The sequence below is a fragment of the Eurosta solidaginis genome, chromosome 1 (genome assembly GCF_040869045.1).
Source record: "Eurosta solidaginis isolate ZX-2024a chromosome 1, ASM4086904v1, whole genome shotgun sequence".
Classification (NCBI taxonomy): domain Eukaryota; kingdom Metazoa; phylum Arthropoda; class Insecta; order Diptera; family Tephritidae; genus Eurosta; species Eurosta solidaginis.
Genome location: NC_090319.1, coordinates 13,489,595 through 13,516,809, shown reverse-complemented (window position 1 = coordinate 13,516,809; position 27,215 = coordinate 13,489,595). Strand labels below are relative to the sequence as shown.

General features: G+C 34.5%; 1 protein-coding gene across 5 annotated transcripts in view; it reads right to left on the bottom strand.

The window, feature by feature from the left end:
- The window catches only part of Cad87A (cadherin-87A), a 302,751-nt gene that overhangs the window by 60,983 nt on the left and 214,553 nt on the right, over window positions 1-27,215 (bottom strand). The window contains exon 4 of one of the 5 annotated variants that reach the window (XM_067780736.1): window positions 14,438-14,930. The exons of the other annotated variants lie outside the window; for them this stretch is intronic. The gene's annotated coding sequence lies outside the window, so the exon portion shown is untranslated. The remainder of the gene's footprint in view (window positions 1-14,437; window positions 14,931-27,215) is intronic. 5 annotated transcript variants of the gene reach the window in all.

The following is a 27,215-nucleotide window of genomic DNA, read 5'->3' as shown; positions in this document are numbered from 1 at the left end:
TGAAAAACCTTATTTCTAAAATTTTGATGTTGCTTTGCCCGGGGTGTGAACCCATGGCATACGGTGTGGTAGGCGGAGCACGATACCATCTCACCACCGCCTATAAAGCTTATAGTATTTGCCAAGATGACGGATATATTTTATAACATAGATTCTGGTTTCTGATAGGGGTTTCAGTTTGGTCGTTGAGCAAACTTCTTGTAACACAATGGACTATGTGAGGTCCTTACGGACCAGCCAGTTCAACCAAACCTAACTGCTGATGCACAGTATTTTTATTTAGCCTTGGTGCCTATATGCGATATATACTAATTAAAATTTGTCATTGATGTTAAACAATCCAGTACGAACATAGGATGTCACAAAGTTTTTTGAAGGTAAACATTCTGGTCGCTGCCTTTCTCTCCCTTTCTTCTTTTACAAAAAATGTCTGGTCTACGTACGGGCCAAAATCAAAAACACCCTACGGAAAAATAATTATCAAAAATCAATGTGAAGTTTGAGAGACTTAGAATTTGTACTTTGTTAGACTAAAATTTATTGGGCTACAAATCTGCACTTTCAAAAAAATTCAAAAAACTTCAAAAAAATAAAAATTGTTCGACATTTTCGTAAGATTTTTTACGAATTCTGAAAAAAGTTTTTAAGCCTGATTTGCATAGTTTCAGTTAGAAAATTCATAGAAAAAGATATGAATTGATGACCTTTGAGAAAAATTGCCACTGCTATTTTTCTGTACGCTACTGTAAATATGTAGTGAATTCATTCGCAGTGGTTGACATCAACTCAAACCACAACGTAGAGTAATTATTTAAACAATGAAATAAGAAAATTGTATTTAGACCTTTTCAAGGTGTCATTTACACTACGGAGTTGTTTGTATGTATGCACGTATAAATCACTACTTTAGCGGCTTTCAACAAAATAAAAACTCAAAAAAAAAAAAAATACAAAAATAACTTCACATTAAAATTAATTGGATATACCAAAAGGAGTTGTTTAAGTAAGTGCATAAAACACTTAACTGTCGACAGCGCGGCTGCCACAATTGCGGCTGCAATTTAAGAAATTAACTATATAGAGAGGGGATGATGCCTTTAATCTGTGGTTGTGGGAATTTTCTACCGCGTAAGAGTTAAGGGCAAAATGTTGAAATGATTGCTGTTTGCATAGCTCTGCCGAGACTGAACTGAAACTATTTCTTTGGTATTTAAGAATGTTTAAGTTTATGTTGAAGAAATTGTGAGAATAATAATAAGTATGGGAAACTATAAACAATAACGTGATCCTTATTAATTTTTTCTACAAACTGGCGGAACGGGACCTACATGTTTAAGTCGATTTTAAACGCTTTTCATTGCAGGAATACAGTCCGAGTGCTTGCCAAGCCACTGCTGAGACGCAATCCCGCTGTGTTCCAACTGCAACAACTTTTTCAACATTTTTGATGCCGCTTTGCAGGGGACTTTAGCCCAATGCCTTCGGTGTGTGTTCCGGGGCTGAAATTTCCTCTGCATAAACTAAAAAGGAGAAACAAGAGTTAAGTCGAACACGTTTCTACGTTTTTTCACCTTCCTCAGGGAGTCTGATTTTTTATATTTGTATATTCAAACACGCAGAACCAGCAGACGTTATTATGCCCTAACTTTTTTCTATGTGTATAACTGTTACGTAGGTTTTACCTTTCACTCTCCTCCTTCTCGTTATCCTCTTATTTCCTTCTTCTTCTACCTTTCTCTTTCTTCTGCGTCTCCTTATCCCTCTCCGTCTTTTTTCTCACTTCTTTTCTGTCCAGCGCCCTCTTCTTTCCCCTCCTCCGCTTCATCTGCTCCTCTCTATCTTCGCCTAACTCTATATCTTTCTTAGTCTTTTAATCCCAGTCGCAGTCCCAGTTCTAGTTACAGTCACAGCTCAATTCCAAGTCCCAGTCCTAATGCCAGGCCCAGTCCCCGTCCATGGAGACTAAGGCTGAACTTCGTTTGCAATTTTCGTCATGCTCCTTTTAAATTTGTTCTGTATGTTTTATGCCGATACTAAACGGCAGCTGCAAGGCAGATGAATTTTCACTGAGAAACTTTTCATGACAGAACGCATTCGCCAAGGGTCTAACTCGCTTAGATAAAATCTTTTTTTCCACCCTGGCCGCTTCATAAATACTTTGGGATCAATTCGGGGATATTTTGGGATCATTTTTGGCTTGTTTCAGGATTACTCCTTTATTATTTTGAGCTTTTTTCTAGAGAATTTTGAAGTTATTTTCAGAAATGATTCGGGAGTATAATGGCATAGTTTGGAAACTACCGTTGGATTATACCGTGATTTCATGCAAGCATTGCTTTTAGAGAAATTCAAAACTATTATTGTATTGTTTTCGATATTTTTTTGGGGTACATTTCGGTTCTGTTAATGAGATGACTATTTCAGAATTATATTTGGGATCATAGTCGCACTACTTTAGGATAGTTTCGAGACTGTTTTGCGATAATGTACGCCTATTACGTGATCAATTCGGAAAACTTCAAGGTCGTTTGAGATATATTTCCAAATCAGTTTGAGATTGTTTTCGCTATCATTTCGGGAATACTTCAGGATTAGTCCTCTATAATTTTGCGTCCATTTTGGGATTATTGTTGGGAACAGTTTGGGCCTACAATGGGATAATTTCGGAGTTGTTTTGGGAGAATTTGGGGCCATTACGTGCTCCGAAAAAACTCAAGGTCGTTTGCGGACTGTGTCCAGATCAGTTCGACATTGTTTTTCAAGAACAATTTCGAGACTTTTTTCGGTTTTATTTTAGAAGTGTCTTCCGATTATTTCAGTACTATTTCGACATGATTGTCAGTATCGTTTTGGGATAATCTTCCGGTTATCTTGGGCATGTTTCGACTTGTTTTCGGTATCATTCGGGCACTTTCTTGAAATCATTTCGGGATCATTTCGCAGCTTTCTCCTGATCATTTCGAGATTGTTTGGTGTCAGGGTCATAACGCAACTAAACATTAAAGTCGCACTTATTAACTCAATTAACACGGACAGAGTCGAGGTTAAGGGCTAGTTTATTATATGTGACCTGGTCTATGAAAAAGTGGCTTATGACTCAAAAAAAGTTGTCCACCTTTTCTGGTTTCGATAGTTTTTGAGACGCTCTTTCACGTGGTGAAAACTAGAAAGTCCTAACTTGCTTAGAAGTGTACTAAAAATGTAAAGAAAGAAGAGCACAAATGAAAGCCGATGAAGCCTTTGGTTCCTTCCATGCCACTTTGGTGGCTGGTGAAGCATCCTCAGATTTTTTTGATAGCATTTTTTTCGATGGCGATGGAGCCAAAATATCGGTCAGAAACTGGTTTGTGCTTTGCCTTTTGGGCATGACTGTTCATAATGCAAAAGAAAAACTACTAAGAAATTGAAGAAATGCATTGTTTATCTTTAACAGCTGTTTCTCGCAATTTCTTTTTTGAGTCATAAGCCACCTTTTGCATAGGCCGGGTCACATATGTATATAAATGGGCATTAAAATTCTTGTTTAACAACTCAAAATTAGCTCACTGGTCCTCAAGAAATTATTTTCGCAAATACATAACCTATAAATATAAATTTATTTCAATACTAATGAGATGAAATTTTCAGTAATTACTTAATGTAATCAGAAACGTACTTGTGTATGTACATAGTACAGATATTAGAAATTCATATCAGCAGTTGGTTGAAAAAAGCCGCCAACTGCTTGAACTACTATGGACACGTTTTGCTTAGTTTGCTAATCAAATGGGCATGGATGACATTAGGATTATAGGCTAAGGCTAGCATTGGCATAGTGTATATTACAGCGTCATGCACATATTTCCGTATTTACTTAGACATATGTATATACATTAGTCTGTGTATAGACAACAAAAGTATTGTCATCAAACACAATGAGACTCAGATGCGTACATACATACATATGTATATGGCTTAGATGATAATATGAAACGATTGACTTTCACTTTTTTGTTGCTATTGGTACAACATAACCCGATTAGAGTGTGCAATTTTGAAATAAAATTTATATTCTTTAGGTTCTAGCTGCAATACACAAAGCAGGATCGATTCGAATTCCTCATACTAAATTTGCTTCGTGTTGATACACCGTGGCGTATGAGCAACATTTTCGTATTTCGCCAAAGAGATGATACCAACAAAGGAAATATAAATTTTGTCAAATATAATCTGAAATTTGAGCACCATAATATACATATGTACAAATATTTTACATAAATGTTCATATGAGTAAGTGAACTCATTTAAATGCATGAGCATGTCGGTGACCCAAAATGACTTGTTTTTCTTTAACAAATAATAATGGTAAGAAAATTGCCATAACAAATACTTTCCGTAGGTGGATCATCATTGCCTTAAAAAATGTATTTTAGTCTACCAAGTTAGAGGGATTTATATCAATAATTTCAATAAAGTGTGACCTTCAGGCTTAGCAAAGGTTATATGAAATTGATAAAAGGATGTATACCAAGCGAATACAAATTTCGGGAGCGAGTTTACCTTCACCAAAAAATTGGCCGTGAAATTGTCTCTCTTAGGTTAGGGTAGGTTGGACTGACTTGTCCGTGCGGATCTCACATATACTGAATGAGTTCATAGTGTTACCAGAAATTTTTCACACAACGTGCTCGATCGTTTTCTCCTCCAACCCACACATCCTACATCTGCTATGACTGACAAAGCCCAACTTAAAAGATGTGGCGCCAAAATGCACTCAGAATACCCATCATGAACCAACATTCGTTTCTTTTCAATTATAAGAGTAATTTTTTTTGGTATGAGGTCGTAAAACTCGCACGTGTTTCGCGCTTGGTCAATCTCTCGCCTTAATTAAAGTTGTTTGGGCTACAATACAAAACCGCATAATTCAGAGAACTGTAAAAAAAGTTAGACATTTTCGGACAAATATACGATTTTTTAAATTTTTTCAAAAGAGTTTTTGAGATTGGTTTCCATAGCTTCAGTTTAAAATATCATAGTAGTTTTTTCTTAAAATATCGAAAATTAAAAATAAAAATTTAATTGAAAAAATTTTAAAAAATTGTACACTACTCTTTTTCTGTTCGCTGGTGTAGTTACCTTTCCTTTTATACCAGAATTGCCACATCTAACAAAAATTTTTTAATTTGAAACAGTTGAAACCGAAAAGCAAAGGAATTAATATGATAAGAAGATAAAATCATGGCAAGTATGAGGTAATACGCGCATATTAGAGCGGGTAAAATTTTTTTTCTATCAGTAGTATAGCAAAAACGTAATCTACAGAAAGAAAAACGTGAAGGTGTTATGGCTGTTACAGCAGAAAGTCGTGAAAAACAACCACGAATGTGGAGCAAAAAAGAGTTTAAAAAATAGTAGCATAAAATTACTTTTGTTTTGAAAAACACGTTAAAATGGCCAATTCTAAGCAAAAAAATTATTTTTTAAATAAATTACATTAAAATTATAAAAATTGTGTTTTTTTGCTTATCACTTGAAAATATAGTTTTTTTTTTTGAACACTTCTTTTTCTACTAAAACGAATTCGATAAAAGAAAAACTGAATGAAAGATGTTGGAAATGTTCTGAACTTATTTTAGCTGTAAAGCAAAAATATTTTCTATAAGAAATTTGTTAAAAATGATAATATAGTAATGCAAATTTCATTTAGGGCAAATTTCTCATAATTTATGCCTGATATCTCTACTAAAATTCAAAAACACTATAGATATTAAGAGAGATTCTGAAATGTACGTAAAATACCTTTAAAGTAAGCTCAATATGATATTTTCCTATAATTCTATCAGAAGCTTTGAAGATTTTTTGGCCAAACCCTACATTTATATGGTAAAATATCTATTTTGCAAAAGTAGGGGACTCGAAATCGGACTTAGAGCTATGGTGCTTCAGCAATTTTTCTTAGAATCATCTGTAGATTACGTTTTTGCAACACTCCTGATGGATAATAAAAATCCATCCATACAATTTGACCCGCTCTAGCGTATATGAACATTTCATCCTAATCTGTAACCATTTTAAAGCACGAATCAATGCTAGGTGGCAACCTTGTTTAAGTTTTCTTAGTGGCAACACTTCGGGGGAAAGGCTTAAAAACTTGCAGCTAAAAAAGCTAAACAAGTCTTTATCAATTTGAATGAAGCTTAAGTATTCGAAGGAATAAATATAATATACAATAAATATTCGGTGGCAACCTTTTCCAACTCATCCTTATTTTCTCTTTCACTTTCGCCTTTTCTACCAATTCGTTGCTTATGACGTGCTGAATGGTATATTTTTGAGACTCCCTGCTGTTATTCGATTACGCTTACAACAACTCTACTTTGTCGTTACACTTACGAGTTACGGGTGGCAGGGTTGTTTCACAGTCATCGCATCCTGGTCAACACATTTGACCAGCCTCATGGTAGTTTGACCAATTTTCGAAATTTGCTATCTTCAACTCATTCTGTAAGACAGCATCGCAACGTGTCAAACGCCAAAAGAGAGCCAAAAGAAACTTAGTTATTGGCATTTTAAAGACATATGTAGCCATATTTTTCCAATAGTAATACATCTTTGTTCTCGCATTTATGTAGTTCTGTAATACTAAGTAAGTATGTATATGAGTATGTGTCTACATATGCTATAATAACCAGTATTACCAGCTCAAAGCCAGTATGCCTTTGGCACTTTCATCAACGAACTAAATAAATGGCTGTAAAATGCAGCTGATGTTATATTTTCCGAGTTATTTATAAATGTGTGCGTAAGCAACTATAAAATCACACACTCACATATATGCACATACGTATGTATGTATGGAAGGATTGCAAAAAGAGCCAGAAGAATGAATGATGTATAGTTAATGTATTAAATAAACGACTTTTAGAAGCTGTCTTTGACATTTTTATTAAATTTCAACTTTTGGGCTGCAGGCTCTACCAATGGATGACTACGCCAGCAGTAGCAGTAGCAGCAGCAACATCAACAAAAAACACAAACAACAACAACAAGAATGTTCTTAGTCAATTTTTGTTTCAGTACTTTTCCAATTTATTTTACTTCAACACAAATAACTTGGTGTGTGAGAGTGTTGCATCCCTGCAGGGAAGGAATGTCTGAAGAAGGGTTGTGTTAGCTTTCTTCGAAAAATAACTTTGACAACGGGGCGTATGAGTAACATTTATATCATATGTACTCATAATTTCCTAGCATACTTTTAGGCATTTATGTTGCAGTGAGGGTAATTAAATTTGTATTTAACAATTTTCCGTTTTTGTTGTTTAAGCATACATTATCACTCAGAGCGTGTAAATAAAGTTGTAGTAATTTTATTGCTAAACGCAGCTGGGTATAGATACGCGTGTGTACGCTTAAGCATGAAATGATCCACAACTCAAACTTAAAAAACTCTCACAAAAATTTAAAAAAACTGTCACATATGCATACAACAGCGAACACGAAAAAAGTTTTTACAATTTTAACAAATTTCGAGATAAACGTTTTTGAAAAAATTTGAGAAAATTTGAAAAAAATATCGAATTTTTCATTTAGACTTTTTTAAGTTTTTTGGTCGAACAAAGTACAAGTTATAGGTATTTCAAAATTCGTATTGATTAGTTTGAAGAGTATACTAAGTTTTCTTCCACATAGCTGTGTTAATTTTTTATCAAATTTTGTCAATTAAATTCTTCTTTTTTTATTTTCGATACTTAAAGAAAAAACTTTTATGAAATTTATAACTAAAATTTTGCAAACCAAACCAAAAAAATATTACAAAAATTTTAAATCTTTTACTTGCAAATTTTCTGAATTTTTTTGAAGATGCGCAGTTTTTTTAAAATTGTTTCGAAAACGTTTTTGTGATTAGTTTGCAAAGTTTTAGTGTATTCATAGAACTTGTTTTTAAATCATCTCTACATATAATAAAATTGTAACAGGTTGATGTCTGTACATTGAAGATATTCAAGAAAAACTGAGAGGAGAGGTCCTTATTGTACCAACGGAACCCAAATCTACAATTTTTAGAATTTTTGTCTGTCTATCTGTATGATTGTCCGGGCATCACGTAAAAACTACTGGTTATAATTGCCTGAAACTTCACCATTCTATCACATGACGTCTAACTTAAAACTTAGGATAACCTTCATTTGGATATATCACCCAGTTCCCGAGTTATCGCATGAAACCTTCACTATTATATTACTAGACGTCTATCCTAAAATTTAAGACATCTTTCATCAGGATATCTTATCCGGTTCCAGAGTTATTGACCCAAATGTGACCCAAAATTAGTTTTTCCAACATGGGTGTCGAACGAAAAGTAGAAATGAGTACTACATTGTGATGTGAGATCTATTTCAATATCTCAAATTATTTCGGAGATTTCACACAAAATGTGAAGAGGGGCAATCTTAAAATTCGTTTATAAAATATGCCTATCAAACGCACGGTACTGGGACTGTGATTAGGACTAGGACTGGGACTGAGATTCGGAATGGGACTGGAACAAAATACATACCACCCTCTGGGACTGGCAATAAGATATGAAGAAGAATGAGAAAAACTTTAGAGAAGAGAAAAGACAGAAGGAGACTGAGAGAGAGGTAGAATGAGAGGAAGATGGAGATAAATGAAGCGAAAAATACGGAGGGAGGTGTGAATACAAATATTAGGAAAAAGTAGAAGGGCGAGGGCAGAGTTAGACGGAATAAGCTTATTAAAACGTATGCAGATAGACCAAATTTAGGGCAGAACAACGACTGCCGGCTCTGCTAGTCGAAAATAAAATAAAAAGTTTAATTTACAAAATATGATACAAACTGCTGTGCTCCTTTCGTATGGAAGTAAATTTAAAACATGCTTCAGAAAAAAAATTTGAAAAATCAATAGGAATTTCGAAAGACCTATAACTTGTGCTTTGAGACTAAAGTTGATTGGTCTTAAAAACTGCATACTCAAAATGGAAAAATTCGGAAAATTCGCAATAAAAAGTTCTAAATTTTCTTAAGTTTTTTTTCAAATTTTTTTAACCCGTTTCGAGTTTCGCTTGCATAGTTGCAGTTACAGAGTTTACAGAAGTTTTTTGTCAATTATCGGAAATTAAAATTTGGTTAATTAATTTGGTTAATTTCTTGTTCGATGCTGTATGTGAAAAAGAGGTTTCGACATCGCAAGAATAGGACAGAATGACGACCAAGAAAGTAGGTTTGCGACACAGCCTCTATAAAACCGGCAAATGTTCACATAATACCTTAGTATTTTGCAGGGATCTGCGATAATTATTTCTTTTTCAGATTTAAAAAAAAACCCAAAAGCTTGATATCAACCACATCGTTATCGGATCAGATGCAGCGTCAACAAGTGGGGATTTACCAGTACTTAACACTGATATATTCTGCAACTTCTGGGAGGAGTTTGAATAGCTCCAGCGAACATTTTTAGTGAAAAACACTTTAAAATACTTTTTTCTCACGGGTCGGCCTAAAAATAATAGATATTTAGATATTTTCATAAGTTAATCTCAAATATATTTTTATTATAACATTTTGTTGGTTTTTGTTTTTCTAGAAACTTGGTTATGATAAGAAGCGTTCACACATGGCAAATATCACAGCTTGTTTTGTTCACCCACAACAAAGCCCAGTTTTAGGAGCACACATACATATGTACATAGATTGCACTTTTGCCATTATGGTGCGGCACAAGTACGCTCAAATCAAAAAAGTTCTCAACTTGGTATTTTTCTTTTCAGATAATTTTTATTTTTCCTTTTCTTTTCTTTTTCTTTAAGCACAAAGTTTTTACGCAAGTAAATAAAGCAAACAATGAGCAATAAACAATGCAATTCAATGAAACAAAAAATTTACTTTTACCTGAAAAATATTAACAAGCTCTTTAGCACCTAAGTATCTAAAACAGAACAAATAAAAACTAAGTTTTTACAAAAAAAAAAAAAACAACAAAAATTATATTCCAACTATATGCAAGTACGTAAGTTTTTTTAAGCATTTGCACTTATAAATGTATGCATAAATTTTAAAAATTCCAATTTACAATTGAAGATAATAACAAAATCAAAATCAATGTCGTATGGTGAAAGGACACAATAAGATCTCATGGTCATGACAGATAAGCTACTTGACTGATGTGAGGTGATGGCATCATTTCCGATTCTAGAATATCTATTTACATATGTATTTTAAGATGAATTCAATTCGGCTAACAATATAAAACTAATATTATATTGGGTTTTTGTTTCTAAAGCTTCACAATTTTTCCAACACACATACTATAGCAAATTTTGTTTGGGAAATTTGCTAAGTGGTGACGAAAAATCGTTTCAATATACATACATCAGATGATGGCTCCTTGTATTCTACTACGACTTTCAAATTTCATTTCGATTACCATTTTTCCGTAACATCCCTAGTTTAGATATTCTAATGCCAAAACACTTATAGCTCAATTAAGAAAGGAATCTACGAAAATATGATAATCTGGCCAGTCTATGCATGTTGCCACTTTGAAAAATGCGAGCTCCAAGTTTTCGATATCAACCAGAACGTAAAAATATATGGTTTTATATATTTAGTTTAGTTTCTGATTGACATCGAAAACTTAAAATTCGAATTTTTCGAAGTTCGAAATTATTTCGAAGTATGAGATGTGCTCTTTGAATATGAGCCTCTTTCAAAAAAGGAAAACGGTCATTATGGCGAAAGAATTTCTAACTCGGAAACTTCGAAAAACTAAAATTTTCGATCAACTCCAGATAGTAACAGATAACCCCGATAAAAGGAAAACGGACATTACTTTGAAAGAATTTGTAACTCAATTAAGGTTCGACCATTCGGCATTTAAAAATTGTTTTTTGAAAAATTTGACGTACGACGACTGAAAATCGCTCCAATATATGTATGTACATCAGATGTATGCATGTCTCTTGTATCCTATTCGATTCGAATTTGAAACTGCTAATTTGAAACTTTTCAAATTGCGAAAAACTTGAACTACGAATTTTCGGTATTCTCGAGAAAGTGACAAAGTTAATGAAAACTACAAAAATGTTATTTCCTAAATTTAACTGGGAAAACTTGACCATCTACTAAAAATGTATCCCGTATTTTTTTTTTTTTTTTTTTTTTTTGAAAAATGGCACAAAAGGATCCAACTTAGAAACATTTTTAATGCAAGTTTTCAGTGTACCTATAACACTAAAATAATACTAAGACTTCGAAAAAGAAAATAGCCATAATTTCGAAATTGTAGCTTAAGGGGAAAGATTCGACCAGCACCACACATTTTTTCCCGTATTTTTTCTGAAATTTGATATAAATAGATCAAACTTAAAAGAATTCGAACTTCGAATTTTTGGTATACTTGAGACAATAAAAAATATAGAGCCTACTAAAAGGATTCGATTTTCGCCATTCCTTGTATCTCGGATTTTGTAGCAAAATTTTTCATGTTACTTCGAAAATAATTGCACTTTCGAAAAAATGCAGAAGCCGAATTTTCTATATTCTCGACAAAGAAGAAAAACAAAGAACCAAAAAAGAAGGAAAATCGTCATGACTTCAAAAGTATTTAGAATTTTTAGCTCTAAAAAAAAGAATCGATCACCGAAGTATTTTTCATATACATAGCTCTTTTTGGAAAATTTTTTGAATAAATTATTGCCATAATTTCGAAATCACAAAGTAAGATTTGACCACCTACATAAATTTTGTCTTGCTGTTTTTATCTAACCTTTTGGCGGAAATTTAAAAAATGGAGACGAAAATCGAATCCGCTTTCCGAAAAAATTAAAACAATAATGAGAGAATTCCGGCTTTTTTCGAAAAATTTGGCATATGATGACGGAAAATTCCAATATACATCACATGTATGCATACTTTGCAGTGATCCGACTTCCGAATTAAGTTTCGAAATTGATTCAAATTCGAAAGAGTCGAACTTGGAATTTTTGGCATTTTCGAAAAAAAAAAAATTTCAAAAAAAGGAAAATTGCCACAATTTCAAATCCATTTCGAATTTCGAGCTCATTAAGAGAAGTTCGACTACATACAAATGTATTTTGCTGTTCTATCTAAATGTTTTGGTACAATTTCACAAATGCTGACGGAAAATCGTATCCAATCTTATTGAAATAATCAGACTGAACTTGCTGAATTTTATAAATTTTTATAAATTCGAAAAAAAAATAAAATACCTTCAAAAACAAAAATTGGTCAAAACTTCGAAAGAATCTCGAATTTTTCGCTCAACGAGAGAACTTGACTTTTTTTCTTAAAAGCAGTTTGATGTGGGAATTTGTGCTATTAGATAAATGCGCTTCCATTTTCGGAATAAATTTAGAATCCATAAGAGTAAAAAAAAATTAAAAAAAAGAGCCTAATAAAGTAAACAAGAAAAGTATCAACCTAAGTGCACAAACCACAGAGCATGAAGACGAAAATAAAATGAGAAAAGAAAATATTTCGAATAGAAAACAGCGCAGCAAATAAAAAAGAAAGCTACATTGGATCATAGCAAATCACAAGAATTCCACCAGCCACATTACTTAGATGATACTTACAAAGCGAATGAAACGAGGAACTATTATCATTATTACGTGAGCAGAATAATCAAATGTATGACAACGAACCAAGTCCAAAAGAAAAGAAGACAAGAACCGTGACTAGGTGGAGCCACTAACGAACGTCGTTGGTACTTGAAAAGCATGCAGCAGCAGCAGCACCAGTGTGCTTATTGGATTGGCTAAAGTGATGGGTGAGTTGAATGCTGTTTTTGAAATTGACGCGTCAACTGAGATTTGGTCAACGTTAACTACTTGTTAATGTTTATATGTATGTATTTAGTTAGTAGCTGCATAAAGGCAGTGACCGGGCAAAACTTAACAACATGACACTGACAGCTACTGTCACTCAATCAAGCCCAATCAGTTGGCGTGAAAACAGCTCTATATGACGCGCTCTGATGATGTATGAAATTCGTAAGCGCATGAAGGAAGAAGAAGCACATTTTTTATATTGGAAGTGAAATGAATTATATGGGCGATGATGGGCTGAATGAACAATAATGAAATAGACAAAGTCAAGTAAGTACTCAAGTGCGTGCAGGAAGAAGACGATGATGATGATAAGAAGAACGGGTTCGTGGTAATTGGCAAATAAATGTCAACACAAAGCAAGCAAACATAGCTATTGTACTTTTATCACAGTTTTGCTACACTTAGTGGGGGCGAGTGAATGGCATAAATGCAGAGGCGCTGAGTTGTTATTTCTTCCCACCAGCAGCACATCTTGTGACTGTTGTGCATATGAGTGAGTGGCACAAAAAACACTCGAGCTGCAACTTGAGATGCTCATTTCAAGTCATAATACTTGTACACGCAAAGGAGGAGAAAAATATTTTATATCATACAGCAAATACAACAACATACAAGAAAATAGAAACAGTTCAAGAAAATATAAAACACAAAGCATTTCAAAACGTTTATTAATACACAAAAAGCAGCTTGCAAACTTTTTCATCAACAATATTTCAAATGTGTTTAGACGTTTGTATTTGTAGCTCAATCACGCCAGAACGGCTGCGCGGGTGTAAACGAAAGGATCCTCCCCTGGGTACAGTTTCTTCGTATTTTTTTTGGTAAATTGTGCTGAGCTACCCATTTGAGAAGCAATTTTGGGAGCATTCTGGGATCATTTCGGGATAATTTCAGACATGTTTTATTCATTGTTTTATTTCGGGATTTTTTTCGTGGTTGTTTCGGACTATTTGAAATTATTTCGGAGAGTTTTGTGATAATTTCGAGACATTTCGCAATCTTTTCGGGGCTTTGGTGGGTTAATTTTAGAATTAATGTGGAGTATATTCAAGACTATTTCCAGATGATCCTGGGACTGTTTGCGGGATCATTTCATAATTATTTCAGGTTAATTTTTGGATACTTTTTGAATTATTCTCGGGATCATGTTAGAAGTATTTCGTAGAAATTTGTGATTTTGCAGGATTGTCTTCGGGATCATTTTGGATTTTTTTTTAAAATAATTTCTACACTATATCGCAGTTATATCGGATCATTTGCTGAATTATTTGTGAATCACTTCGTGACTGGCTGATTTCGGGATTAAGATTCCGATTGCTGTACTTTTTCAGTACAGTTTCTGTATTTCTTAGGAAGTATATAGTGATTGCTTTGAGAATCATGTTGGAACTGTTTCGGTATAATTTGAAGGAAAATATTTTTCTGGCGTATTTCGGGATTGCGTTTAAAATGATTTTGGGAGTAAGTCCGCCTATGTTGGAATAATTTCGGAAGTAAGGAGGTATGATATCGGGACTATTTTCAAATGATATAGAGAATGTTTTCGGGATCAGAATAATTTCAGTATTATTTTTGGATAATTACCAATTATTTTCGGGATCATTTCTTGATCTTATTTCAAGATGGTCTTCAAGGCCATTTTGGTTGTTTTTATTTTTTCTGCACTATATCGCAGCTATTTCGGGACTCCTTTTGTATAATGTTTGGAATCATTGCCGGACTTCTTTGGGAGAGTTTCTGGATCACTTCGATAGTATACCGTGATTCCGGGATGATTTCCTCAATTACTTTGTGAGTTTAACGTGAATGTTTTCAGTATAATTTCGGAACAGTTTCGTGGCCGGTCCAGGATCACGTCGGAATTGTTTTATGGATTATTTCGGGATTAATTCGGAACAATTTCAATTTAATTCGGAAAGTTTTCAAGAGTTCCTCGGCATCATTTCGAATTTTTCTCTCTAACATTTTGGGTTTACTTTTAAATTATTTTTGGTATCATTTCTCCGGATCATTTCGTCATGATTGTCGGGATAGTTTTTATATTATTTCCTTTTGCCACCCAAACCAGAACATCGAACTAAAAAACAAACATTCAAATGAAAATGCGATTAGAAAGCTCTCAAATTACAAACATTTTCTTCATATGCGAAAGAAACTTTTTTTTCGAATCGAGTTACATATTGCGGTACCTTGGAGCGTAATTTTTTTCTATCAATAAATATGTAAAAAGTATTTTTTAAATTTGTCAAATCAAAATTCTAGAAAACTTATCAATTCTAAAATTTTGTCCACAGCTGTATATATCCTACTTTGGCAATGCGCGAACATTTAGGTATTTGAGAAAGATGTGTTAACAATTAATAAGTGCTATAATAACAAGTAATGAAGGTTAAGTTCGGGTGTACCCGAACATTACATACTCAGTTGAGAGCTGTGGAGACAACATAAGGGAAAATAACCATGTAGGAAAATGAACCGAGGGAAACCCTGGAATGTGTTTGTATGACATGTTTATCAAATGAAAGGCATTAAAGAGTATTTTATGAGGGAGTGGGCCATAGTTCTATAGGTTTTACGCCATTTAGTGATATCGCCATAAAGGTGGATCAGGGTTGACTCTAGAATTTGTTTGTACGATATGGGTATCAAACGAAAGGTGTTAATGAGTATTTTAAAAGGGAGTGGGCCTTAGTTCTATAGGTGGACGCCGTCTCGAAATATCGCCATAAAGGTGGACTAGGGGTGACTCTAGAATGTGTTTGTACGATATGGGTATCAAATGAAAGGTGTTAATGAGTATTTTAAAAGGGCGTGGGGCTTAGTTCTATAGGTGGACGCCTTTTCGAGATATCGCCATAAGGGTGGACCAGGAGTGACTTTAGAATGTGTTTGTACGATATTGGTATCAAATTAAAGGTATTAATGAGAGCTTTAAAAGGGGTGGTGGTAGTTCTATATGTGAATGCGTTTTTCAGATATCGACCAAAATGTGGACCAGGGTGACCCAGAACATCATCTGTTGGATACCGCTAATTTATTTATATATGTAATACCTGCCAAGATTTTAAGGGTTTTTTATTTCGCCCTGCAGAACTTTTTCATTTTCTTCTACTTAATATGGTAGGTGTCACAACCATTTTACAAAGTTTTTTCTATAGTTATATTTCGCGTCAATAAACCAATCCAATTACCATGTTTCATCCCTCTTTTCGCATTTGGTATAGAATTATGTCATTTTTTTAATTTTTCGTAATTTTCGATATCGAAAAAGTGGCCGTGGTCATAGTCGGATTTCGTTCATTTTTTATACCAAGATAAAGTGAGTTCAGATAAGTACGTGAACTAAGTTCAGTAAAGATATGTCGATTTCTGCTCAAGTTATCATGTTAACGGCCATGCGGAAGGACAGACGGACGACTGTGTATAAAAACTGGGCGTGGCTTCAACCGATTTCGCCCATTTTCACAGAAAACAGTTAACGTCATAATGTCTATGCCCCTACCAAATTTCAAAAGGATTGGTAAATTTTTGTTCGACTTATGGCATTAAAAGTATCCTAGACAAATTAAATGAAAAAGGGCGGAGCCACGCCCATTTTGAAATTTTCTTTTATTTTTGTATTTTGTTGCACCATATCATTACTGGAGTTGAATTTCGACATAATTTACTTATATACTGTAAAGATATAAAATTTTTTGTTAAAATTTTACTTTAAAAAAAATTTTTTTTTTAAAGTGGGCGTGGTCCTTCTCCGATTTTGCTAATTTTTATTAAGCGTACATATAGTAACATAAGTAACGTTCCTGCGAAATTTCATCATGATATCTTCAACGACTGCCAAATTACAGCTTGCAAAAGTTTTAAATTACCTTCTTTTAAAAGTGGGCGGTGCCACGCCCATTGTCCAAAATTTTACTAGTTTTCTATTCTGCGTCATAGGGTCAAACCATCTACCAAGTTTCATTGTTTGAGCTTTCTTTGGTAATGAATTATCGCACTTTTTCGGTTTTTCGAAATTTTCGATATCGAAAAAGTGGGCGTGGTTATGGTCCGATTTCGTTCATTTTAAATAGAGATCTGAGATGAGTGCTCAGGAACCTACATACCAAATTTCATCAATTTACCTCAAAATTTACTCAAGTTATCGTGTTAACGGACGGACGGACGGACGGACGGACATGGGTCAATCAAAATTTTTTTCGATCCTGATTATTTTGATATATGGAAGTCTATATCTATCTCGATTCCTTTATACCTGTACAACCAACCGTTATCCAATCAAACTTAATATACTCTGTGAGCTCTGCTCAACTGAGTATAAAAACCAAAACAATCACACAAACATAACAATAAAATACAATAATTAATAATAAAATAACTAAAACTATTTTCCGCGTAGGAAGAAATACAGAAATGGCTGGAGGATGCTCAAAGTAAACGCTAACTACTTGTGTTAATGGAAAATAATTGTGAAGCACTTATTTTGTATGTTTCTACAAATACTCAATTAAGCTGCTTTTATTTAATGAATTTCCAAATGACGTTTAAATGGATTCTTTAAAAAATGAAAAATTAAAGGAAAAGCATTTAAGAGGGCGAGCAGTTTTATTCGACTTTTCGCATGCAATGCAGGCTAAAGATGCAGCGGAATTTATAAAGTTAAAAGGTAACTGTTGTTCCGTCATGCTATGTTAAGTTATGTTTAGACAACTCATTTAATGTTATGCTATGTAGTGTAGCGGCCACCGTGGTGTGATGGTAGCGTGCTCCGCATGCCACACCGTATGCCCTGGGTTCGCACCCCGGGCAAAGCAACATCAAAATTTTAGAAATAAAGTTTTTCAATTAGAAGAAAATTTTTCTAAGCAGGGTCGCCCCTCGGCAGTGTTTGGCAAGCACTCCGGGTGTATTTCTGCCATGAAAAGCTCTCAGTGAAAACTCATCTGCCTTGCAGATGCCGTTCGGAGTCGGCATAAAACATGTAGGTCCCGACCGGCCAATTTGTAGGGAAAATCAAGAGGAGCATGATGCAAATTGGAAGAGAAGCTCGGCCTTAGATCTCTTCGGAGGTTATCGCGCCTTACATTTATTTTTTTTTTATTTATGTAGTGTTAAACTCTCAGTGAAAATTCATCTGCCTTGCAGATGCCGTTCGGAGTTGGCATAAAACATGTACTTCCCGTCCCGCCATTTTGTGGAAAACATAAAAGAGGAGATCGGCCTAAAATCTCTGCGGAGGTTATCGCCTAGAATTTTCTGTTATGTTGTGCTAAGTCACGCAGTGCTAGGTTTCTTCATTTTCGGTAAAGCATAAGCGTAACCGTAGCCCTACTCGCAGCCAAAGCCGTAACTATAAACGATAGCGAAATCGTAATATTAACTGGTAGCGAACACCTTTTCGTTTGCATATACATACGTCTTTCTCTTCGTCCCCGTTTACGTCGTTTTTTACGTTTTTCATTTAGTTTTTTGTTCAAAAATTTGCTTAATCGCAATGATTAACGTAATCGAAATACTGTCAGCGGAACAGCATCTGTAATCGTAACTGAATCGCAAACGTATTCATAACTGTAACCAAGTTAACGGTTATTGTTAACTAAGGACCGAGATGTAGGTAAACTGGGTTATTAGTATGCAGCAGTTCAGCATGATGGAAGTAGCCGCACAACTGAGGCAACCAAGGCTAATAGTAATCAGTGCAGTGGTTCGGGATTTGAAAAGTTAGCTGTGTTCGTTGGAAAAGTGATAATAGTGGCAAAGTAGAACTGGTGTCAAGTTAGTGCTTGCTCACTTTTTGGACATCGCGGACTCCATAGTTGCACTCTATATGAAAAGTGGTAGAATTGAAGGCGGTGCTACAAACTTTGGGACTTCATTGATCGATCAGTGGACTAAGAGGCGTACGCCTTCTTCAAACAGAAAAATAATAGAGGGTCTTCTAAGAAGATAAGAAAAAGAAGTTTTTAAAATCACAGCTCAGGGCTCGCTAGGCGTTTGAGAAAAACAATTGATTTCGGGCTATTTGATAAATACTTCGCCGACTTCTTATCGATAACAATCGATACTGTTTTATTATCGACAGCGTATTTGTATCCTAGAGTTATGGGTTTGTTATCGGCTTGTTATTGCCAAGTCATCACTTTTTTCTTCTTTATCTGCTTCATGTCATCGATAAAAATCGATTATAAACCGAAAACAAATCGGTATCACTCAGATAAGAAATCGATAACTTTTTAATAACGAATCGATAACTTTACGAAAACAAATCAATAAATTTCCGATATCGAACTGATAAGCCAATAATAAATCGATAACTTTTACTTTTTCGATAAAAACCGATAATTTTTTTATTAAAATGTTGAAAGCTTTCGCATAACAATTCGAAAAATTTTCGATAACTGTTTGATAACATACTGATATATTTTAAATAGATAACCGATAAATTTTCGATAACCAATGGATAACTTGTCTATGAAAAATTGGTAAGTTTTTGATAATCTTTGTAATAGATTGACAATTAATTACACATCGATAACTCATCCATACATCCTCGATAACACACATATATGTAACAAAAAAGTAACCCGTCGATAAGAAATAAAAACATGTCGATAAAAAACCTAAAACTCTTTTATACCTCGTCGATAACACGCCCGCATATAACAAACCACTAAACCATCGATAACTCATTTATAACAAACCGTTATCACTTCAATAACAAATAGCTAACAAGCTTCTTTGTTTCGGTTCTAGCTTCGGTTTGGGCATTGGTTTTCACTTAAATCTTTTCCATTCCCCTCCCTCCCCTCCTTTTTATACTCAGTTGAGTATATTAATTTTGTTCGCATAACGGTACCCCGTAACGGCATAAACTAATCGATATAGATATAGACTTCTATATATCAAAATGATCTGGGCGAAAAAAGAAATTCATTTAGCCATTGTCATATCTTAATAAAATTTGGTATTTAAGTTCCTGGGTATTCATCTCAGATAGCTATTTAAAATGACCGAAATCGGACTATACCCACGCCCACATTTTCGAAATCGAAAATTTCGAAAAACCGAAAAAGTGCGATAATTCATTACCAAAGACGGATAAAGCGTTGAAACTTGGTAGGTGGGTTGGTTGACCTTGTGACGCAGAATAGAAAATTAGTCAAATTTTGGACAATGTGCATGGCACCGCACACTTTTAAAAGAAGGTAATTTAAAAGTTTTGCAAGCTGTTATTTGGCAGCTGAGTATGTAATGTTCGGCTACACCCGAACTTAGCCTTCCTTACTTGTTTCTCCTTTTCTTTATTTTCTATTTTTATTTCCCTTCCTGCCATTCCTTTCCTTTTTTCCTGTGCTCTCCTTAGCGGCAACAAAATGCGGTTTAATAACGGATGTGAGTTTCAGTGTCCGGTTTTCAGAGGAACCGATGTTTTACTTGCCCTTCTATTTTCTTTAACTTTATCCTTGTAAGTTTCACGACTCATCCTATTTTCCAATTTTGCTCACCCATTTGGTTTATGTACACTCATTGAGCATTTCTATTTTTATCCAACTGCGCTCATACCAACTAAGCTAAGCGATGTTAAACCACGATTTAATTCCTCATTAAATCTATATAAAATAAGCGGTTAATATTTTTATTTCAATTATAATTTAGTAATTATTCATAACCATTATTAACAATTTCATCAATTTATATGTTACGCGCACAATTTATCCGCATGCAAAGCAATATTAGCGTTTGTGTGTATGTGTGTGTCATTCATAAATTCTCCATTGTGCAACTTTCCACTCCACTTACTTTGATTCGGTTATAATTTTTCAATGTCACACGCACACCATCGCGTGATCGAATGATGTCACAATCAATTTATATACAATTTATATAAATGTGCATATGTGCATGCCTGTGTGTATACAACTACCCATGCTGCATTGAATCAAAACGTTTCAATTTTTGTTTGCGTCAATTTTCTTTACACTCTTTTGCCTTTCATATTACGTATGTGTCCGTTTACAAGCTTGTGTGTCATGAATATTGAATGTGCAACGTTAACAAATATTTGATATTAGATTGAAGTTATTTTCTATTGGTCTCTTTCATTGTTTTGCTATGGGAATTCGGTTTGATTCTTGCTTTTGCTTTCATTGGGCTTTTGATGAAAATTGGTAATTAAATGCAATATATTGGCAAGTCAATTTGGCAAACATGTTTTAAATCAAATGCATTTTGTAAACTTTATTGATAAAGTCACACAATTTAGACAGGTAGTCATATATAGATTCGGCATCTACAGCCATATAATATAACCCCTTCCCTTCTTTCTTTATCGGGCTTGAGTAATGCAGAGAAATGTTAAAGTTATCAAATTTTTTCGTTCAAGAATACAGAGGTACCAAGACGCCAAGATTTTTCCACATATATACCTATGCTAAAGCCTTCTTTGTTCTGATGTTTCGAAGAGAGTAATTGCTCTTCTAAACACTCATTCTGTAAGAGCTTAGAAAATAGATATAATCTATTACTTAAAAATCGTGCAGAGTAGTATGTGGACCGACAGCAGGTAAAATCACTCGCGTCATGATCATAATAGAGCACATATCGTTTCGGCTAAGAATTCCATCAAGCTCAGAAAGTCGATTTAGTGTTTTTATCAAAAACAAAAGCGCTAATAAGCTTGAGTTTTAGCTAATACGTTCCTAAGTCTGCAACTTCCTCTGATCTCGCTAAAAGTAAGGTAACCATGCGGTCTCTCTAAACATACATTACAACAGCGGGTCCAACTAAGTGGGCCAGTTTATTCTTCTTTTTGACAATTGGAAACTTCAAAGCAACCCCAAAACCTCCTTGTTCTTCTGCTTCCAATAGGTGGGTGAAATGCCTTTCATCACCGATATTCACAAAAAGTCAGAAAATTTGATGTGCATGAGACACAAACCGTCTTTTCTTATCCACATTGTTATCCAACGCTTTGAAAATAATGGGAAGCGAGTGAACGATACTGTGGTAATGAGAAAGAGAGAAGTAGAAGAAAAAGAAGAAAAGTAAGAGTCAGAGCAAGAGTTAAACTACTAAGAAAATGAAGATGAGTAGAGATCGACAGAAGGCAATACCATACCGAGGTTTAGACTTCATACTTCGGAAACTGTACAAAAGATGTATATATATATTTGTATGTATGGAGCTAAGGTACTACGAAACTACGGCATGGATTTTGGTCAAACTTTCTCGAAAGAGTGCTTCTGTGAAGATTTTTTGGGCGGGAGTCGACCAGGAGTCGATGATGATGCGCTTTGCTTGAAATTTCGAAAATTATAAGCTTTTTACCTAGGGCGTATGGAGAAAGGCAAACTGATAGGAAGGCTGAGGGAGATATAAGGATAAAGTAAGAAAAGAGAGAAAGTGGGAGAAAAATTGCCTAGAAGCTTTAATGTGGTCATATTAGTCGTTCCCGAGATGGTCGGGATAGTACCTAAATGGTGCTTGTTACTCGAACGTACCATATTTATATTCGGCAAGTACCACCGATAACCTTCGGAAAGTGTCTTAATAGTTAATACAACAACATGGCCGAAATAAACTCGAAGTGTTTGCCAAATCACTACCAAGGGATGACTAAGCTTAGAAAACCTTTATTTCTTATAGAAAAAACTTGTTTCTTAATTTTTGATGTTGCTTTGCCCACGGCGGCCACCTGGACTGCTACTGACAAGGCCTAATTATAAGCATGAGACGGCAGAATGCAGTGTCCAGTTAGTATGCCCATCGTGAACCTTAAATCTTCCCTCTTGAGAAAGAATTTGCACATGATCTTAGAAATTTTACAGCGGCGCGCTTTTGTCCACGCCTTTCCTGGATGATGGGTCATATGTAACGTCTGTATTCAAATAGATTGGGACCCCTACCGTCGATTCATCGAGTGCCGCACACTGCTTTGCACACTCATCGGCCTTTCCATTAACTTCTATTTCTTTATTTATGATGAAGTACTGTGTGAGATTATTGCCTTAATCGCTGCCTGACAATCAATATCTGCTGCTTCCTCCACGGCTACAATTTACGCCTGAAAGACACTGCAGTGATCTGGCAGCCTGTGGGATCTAAATATTTCTGGATCGACACAATAAACAGCGGACCAGACCCCTTCCGTTAATTTGGAACTATAGGTATACACGTGTATAGTGTTGGGCAAAGGTGCGGAAAAAAAGCGAAATCGGACGATAACAACGCCCACTTGTTCGATAAAAAAGCATATATTTCGAAAAATTTCGGTATATGGGCGTGGCACCACCACCCACATTTAGAAAAGAAAATTTGGAAGTTTAATAAGCCGTTAAAGATATTCAGTTGAAATTTGGCGCAGACACTATCCTTGCCAAATCATATAGACTAAGTGAAGACAGTCAAAATCGGTTAAAGACCACGCCCACTTTTTCTAAAGGTTTAACCTTAACAAAGTTTGCAATAACTCTATGACATTTAACTACATTTGACTGATATTTTACCCCAGTGATGGTATGGTTGAGCTAAAGAGCACAGCTGGATATGTAATGTTCGGTTTTATTCGCACTTAAGACTTCCTTACTTGTTTTATCTTGTTTCAGTTTACTAATTTTCGCTCAGTTAGCGCAAGCAATTGGGCTAATGGAGGAGATTAAATTAGTTATATATCGTTTTTATACTCAGCTGAGCAGAGCTCACAGAGTATATTAATTTTGTTCGCATAACGGTAATCCGTAACGGCATAAACTAATCGAGATAGATATAGACTTCTATATATCAAAACGATCTGGGCGAAAAAAGAAATTTATTTTGCCATGTCCGTCCGTCCGTCCGTAAACACGATAACTTGAGTAAGTTTTGAGGTATCTTGATGAAATTTGGTATGTAGGTTCCTGGGAACTTATATCAGATCGGTATTTAAAATAAACGAAATCGGACTATAACCACCCCACTTTTTCGATATTGAAAATTTCGAAAAACCGAAAAAGTGCGATAATTCATTACCAAAGCCGGATAAAGTGATGAACTCACTTTATCTTGATATAAAAACTGGCCACGCCCACTTTTCGATATCGAAAATTATGAAAAATTAAAAAAATGCCATAATTCTATACCAAATATGAAAAAAAGGGATGACACATGGTAATTGGATTGGTTTATTGACGCAAAATATAACTTTAGAAAAAACTTTGTAAAATGGGTGTAACACCTACCATATTAAGTAGAAGAATATGAAAAAGTTCTGCAGGGCGAAATCAAAAGCCCTTGGAATCTTGGCAGGAATACTGTTCGTGGTATTATATATATAAATAAATTAGCGGTACCCGACAGATGATTTTCTGGGTCAACCTTGCTCAACATTATGGTCGATATCTCGAAAACGCCTTCACATATACAACTAAGGGCCACTCCCTTTTAAAACCCTCATTAATACCTTTAATTTGATACCCATATCGTACAAACACATTCTAGAAAGGCGTCCACCTATAGAACTATGGCCCACTCCATTTTAAAATACTCTTTAATACCTTCCATTTGATACCCATGTCATACAAACACATTCCAGGGTTACCCTATGTTCATTTGCCTAAATGGTGATTTTCCCTTTTGTCTCCAAAAGCTCTCAGCTGAGTATGTAATGTTCGGTTACACCCGAACTTAGCCTTCCTTACTTGTTTTATCTTGTTTCCGTTAAGTCATTTTCGCTCAGCTAGCTCAAGCAATTGCCCTAATGGATGAGATTAAGTTAGTTATATTTCGCTTCATATATTATATATGTACCTACAACTCATTTTGCATTTTTATTGCTACTCTCTTCGCACGTTTCACATTTTTTTCGCAACTATAAAGCTTTACTTGTTTTGAGTATTTTCGGTTTTTTTGTTCGAGGCTTACTACTCAGCAATTTTTGTGTGACATGCTAACTACTTACTTGTACAAACGTAAAATTTGATCACGAGCTCATATTAAGCCAAGTCTTCTTTGCCACAATAAAAGCAGTAAAAAAACTTAAAACCAGCATATCCAGGTAAATGGTAAAAATGGACTGCGGTAGCTTTACTTGTTATGTTACGAATTTTTCTTTAGTATCTATCTACTGTCCTTCATGTATGTGCAGAGTGCAATACTTTAATCTAAAAAAAAAGCAAAAACAACAACAATCCTACTTCAATTTCAGTTCACAATCACCATCTGTTGGCTAGGCAACAAAAAGTGTAGTTATATGAATGCAAATTGTAGCATTTGTCAAGGATTGGATAATTTTTTTTTTTTTTTTAATACTTCGTATGTATGTATGCGTGTTGGCTCTACATGCAAGCACGCATTAAAATCGATCATCATTTGTCACTTTGCATAACTTTGAGTTGATTAACTGTGATTTATGAATGTAATTCCGAACTCAATCATTCTTAATAACAGTTCAAATGAAGTCTGAGTTTTACAAATTTTGATTCTCTACTTTTTTTTAGTAGAATATTTTTCACTCTAGTTATGGTAGGTCAAGGTAAATTTATGTTATTTGCAAGAATATAAGTCTAGAAATGCAATTTTGTAGAGTGAAAAAAATTAGTCTTCAAACAAAAAAAAGGAATGACACACAAGTACTCGCGATTTAGAATTTACGATTCCTAAGCAATCGTACTTTCGGTTGGTTTAGAGTTCTGATTTTGATAGTCACCGTATGAACGTACTGAACGCTTTAAGTCAAACTTATTGCCATCCCTTTTTTTGAGCTACGCTTTCTATTGTCTGGAAGAGTGTGACTTTCCACATCAGAAAGTTTCTAGATATGTTTTCTTTATAGCGATAGAAATCATGAAAAAGGAAATTCGTTTTTCTATATACTCATTTTTTAGAGAACACAAGCTCACAAGATCCAAAAAAACTGATTTAGTAGATTTTAAGTTTTGTTGAAAATAAAATTGTGCAATAAGGCGGAGTGAGAAGCAGAAACTCAAGCAGTTCTTAAGGAACCACCAAACTTCAAAGCATTAGGTACAGCTAAGTAATTAAAACTAGCCCTCTTAGTATCTAATAGAATAGATATTAAATTTTTTTTTTTTTACAAGATAGTAGCTGTCAGCTGCAAAAACTAATGTTATGTGACTAATTGATTAGTTGTATATGGCAACTAATCAACCATGGGGCCTCATCAAAATCAAATTAGATAACTAATCGGCGTAAGATTATTATCGACTAATCAAAAATATAATTATCGCATTTGGATTAATCTTTGTCTGCTAATTTGTTTATTCAGGAAACTGAGGAATTACAGCTGGATTAGTAAAAAAAAAAAATTAATGCTGTTTTATTCATCTTTACATTTATCAAATCAGGGCAATTACTCTAATCGTAACTTAACAATTTTTGAACAAAGTTTATAGTAACCGGTCCAAACTATGAATATGCGACTAACCCATTCATCGACTATGGTGATTAATCGTTCAATCGCACATGTCGATAAATCACAACTTAATTAATTACTTAATCAACGAATAATTATTCTGGAATAATCAACAATAATAATATCTCGATTAATAACATTTTAATAAACCATAATATAATTAATTTGGCGGCCACCGTGGTGTGATGGTAGCATGCTCCGCCTACCACACCGTATGCCTGGGTTCGCACCCCGGGCAAAGCAACATCAAAATTTTAGAAATAAGGTTTTTCAAATAGAAGAAAATTTTTCTAAGCGGGGTCGCTCCTCAGCAGTGTTTGGCAAGCGCTCCGGGTGTATTTCTGCCATGAAAAGCTCTCAGTGAAAACTCATCTGCCTTGCAGACGCCGTTCGGAGTCGGCATAAAACATGTAGGTCCCGTCCGGCCAATTTGTAGGGAAAAGCAAGAGGAGCACGACGCAAATTGGAAGAGAGCTCGGCCTTAGATCTCTTCGGAGGTTATCGCGCCTTACATTTACTTTATTTTTTACTAGTAAAAAGTAAATTTTTGCTGTAGTTATCCTTACATTGTACGAAAATATCGTAATTCCTTTAATCGCAATTTATGTGAAATGCGATTGCAGTAATTTTCATCGTTTGCAATAATGTTAAGATTGCAAAATCGTTTCACTGTGTAATTTTAATTGAATGTCAGTTCCACATGATGCGGATTGAGGACCATTACGACTACATTAATCGTTATTTCTTATTTTATTTTTATTTTTTTTTATTTTTTAATGCTCCACAATGATAGCATTAATGAAAGCCTTGGAAAATTTGAAATTCTGGTTACTGTATTTGTGGCTGCCAATGATCAGTTAATTACTGATTGCAGTAATCGCAATTGAAACACAAATTTAATTGATCCGGAATTCAAAAGAATTTGATATTTTATTCACAATTACAGTTGCGTAA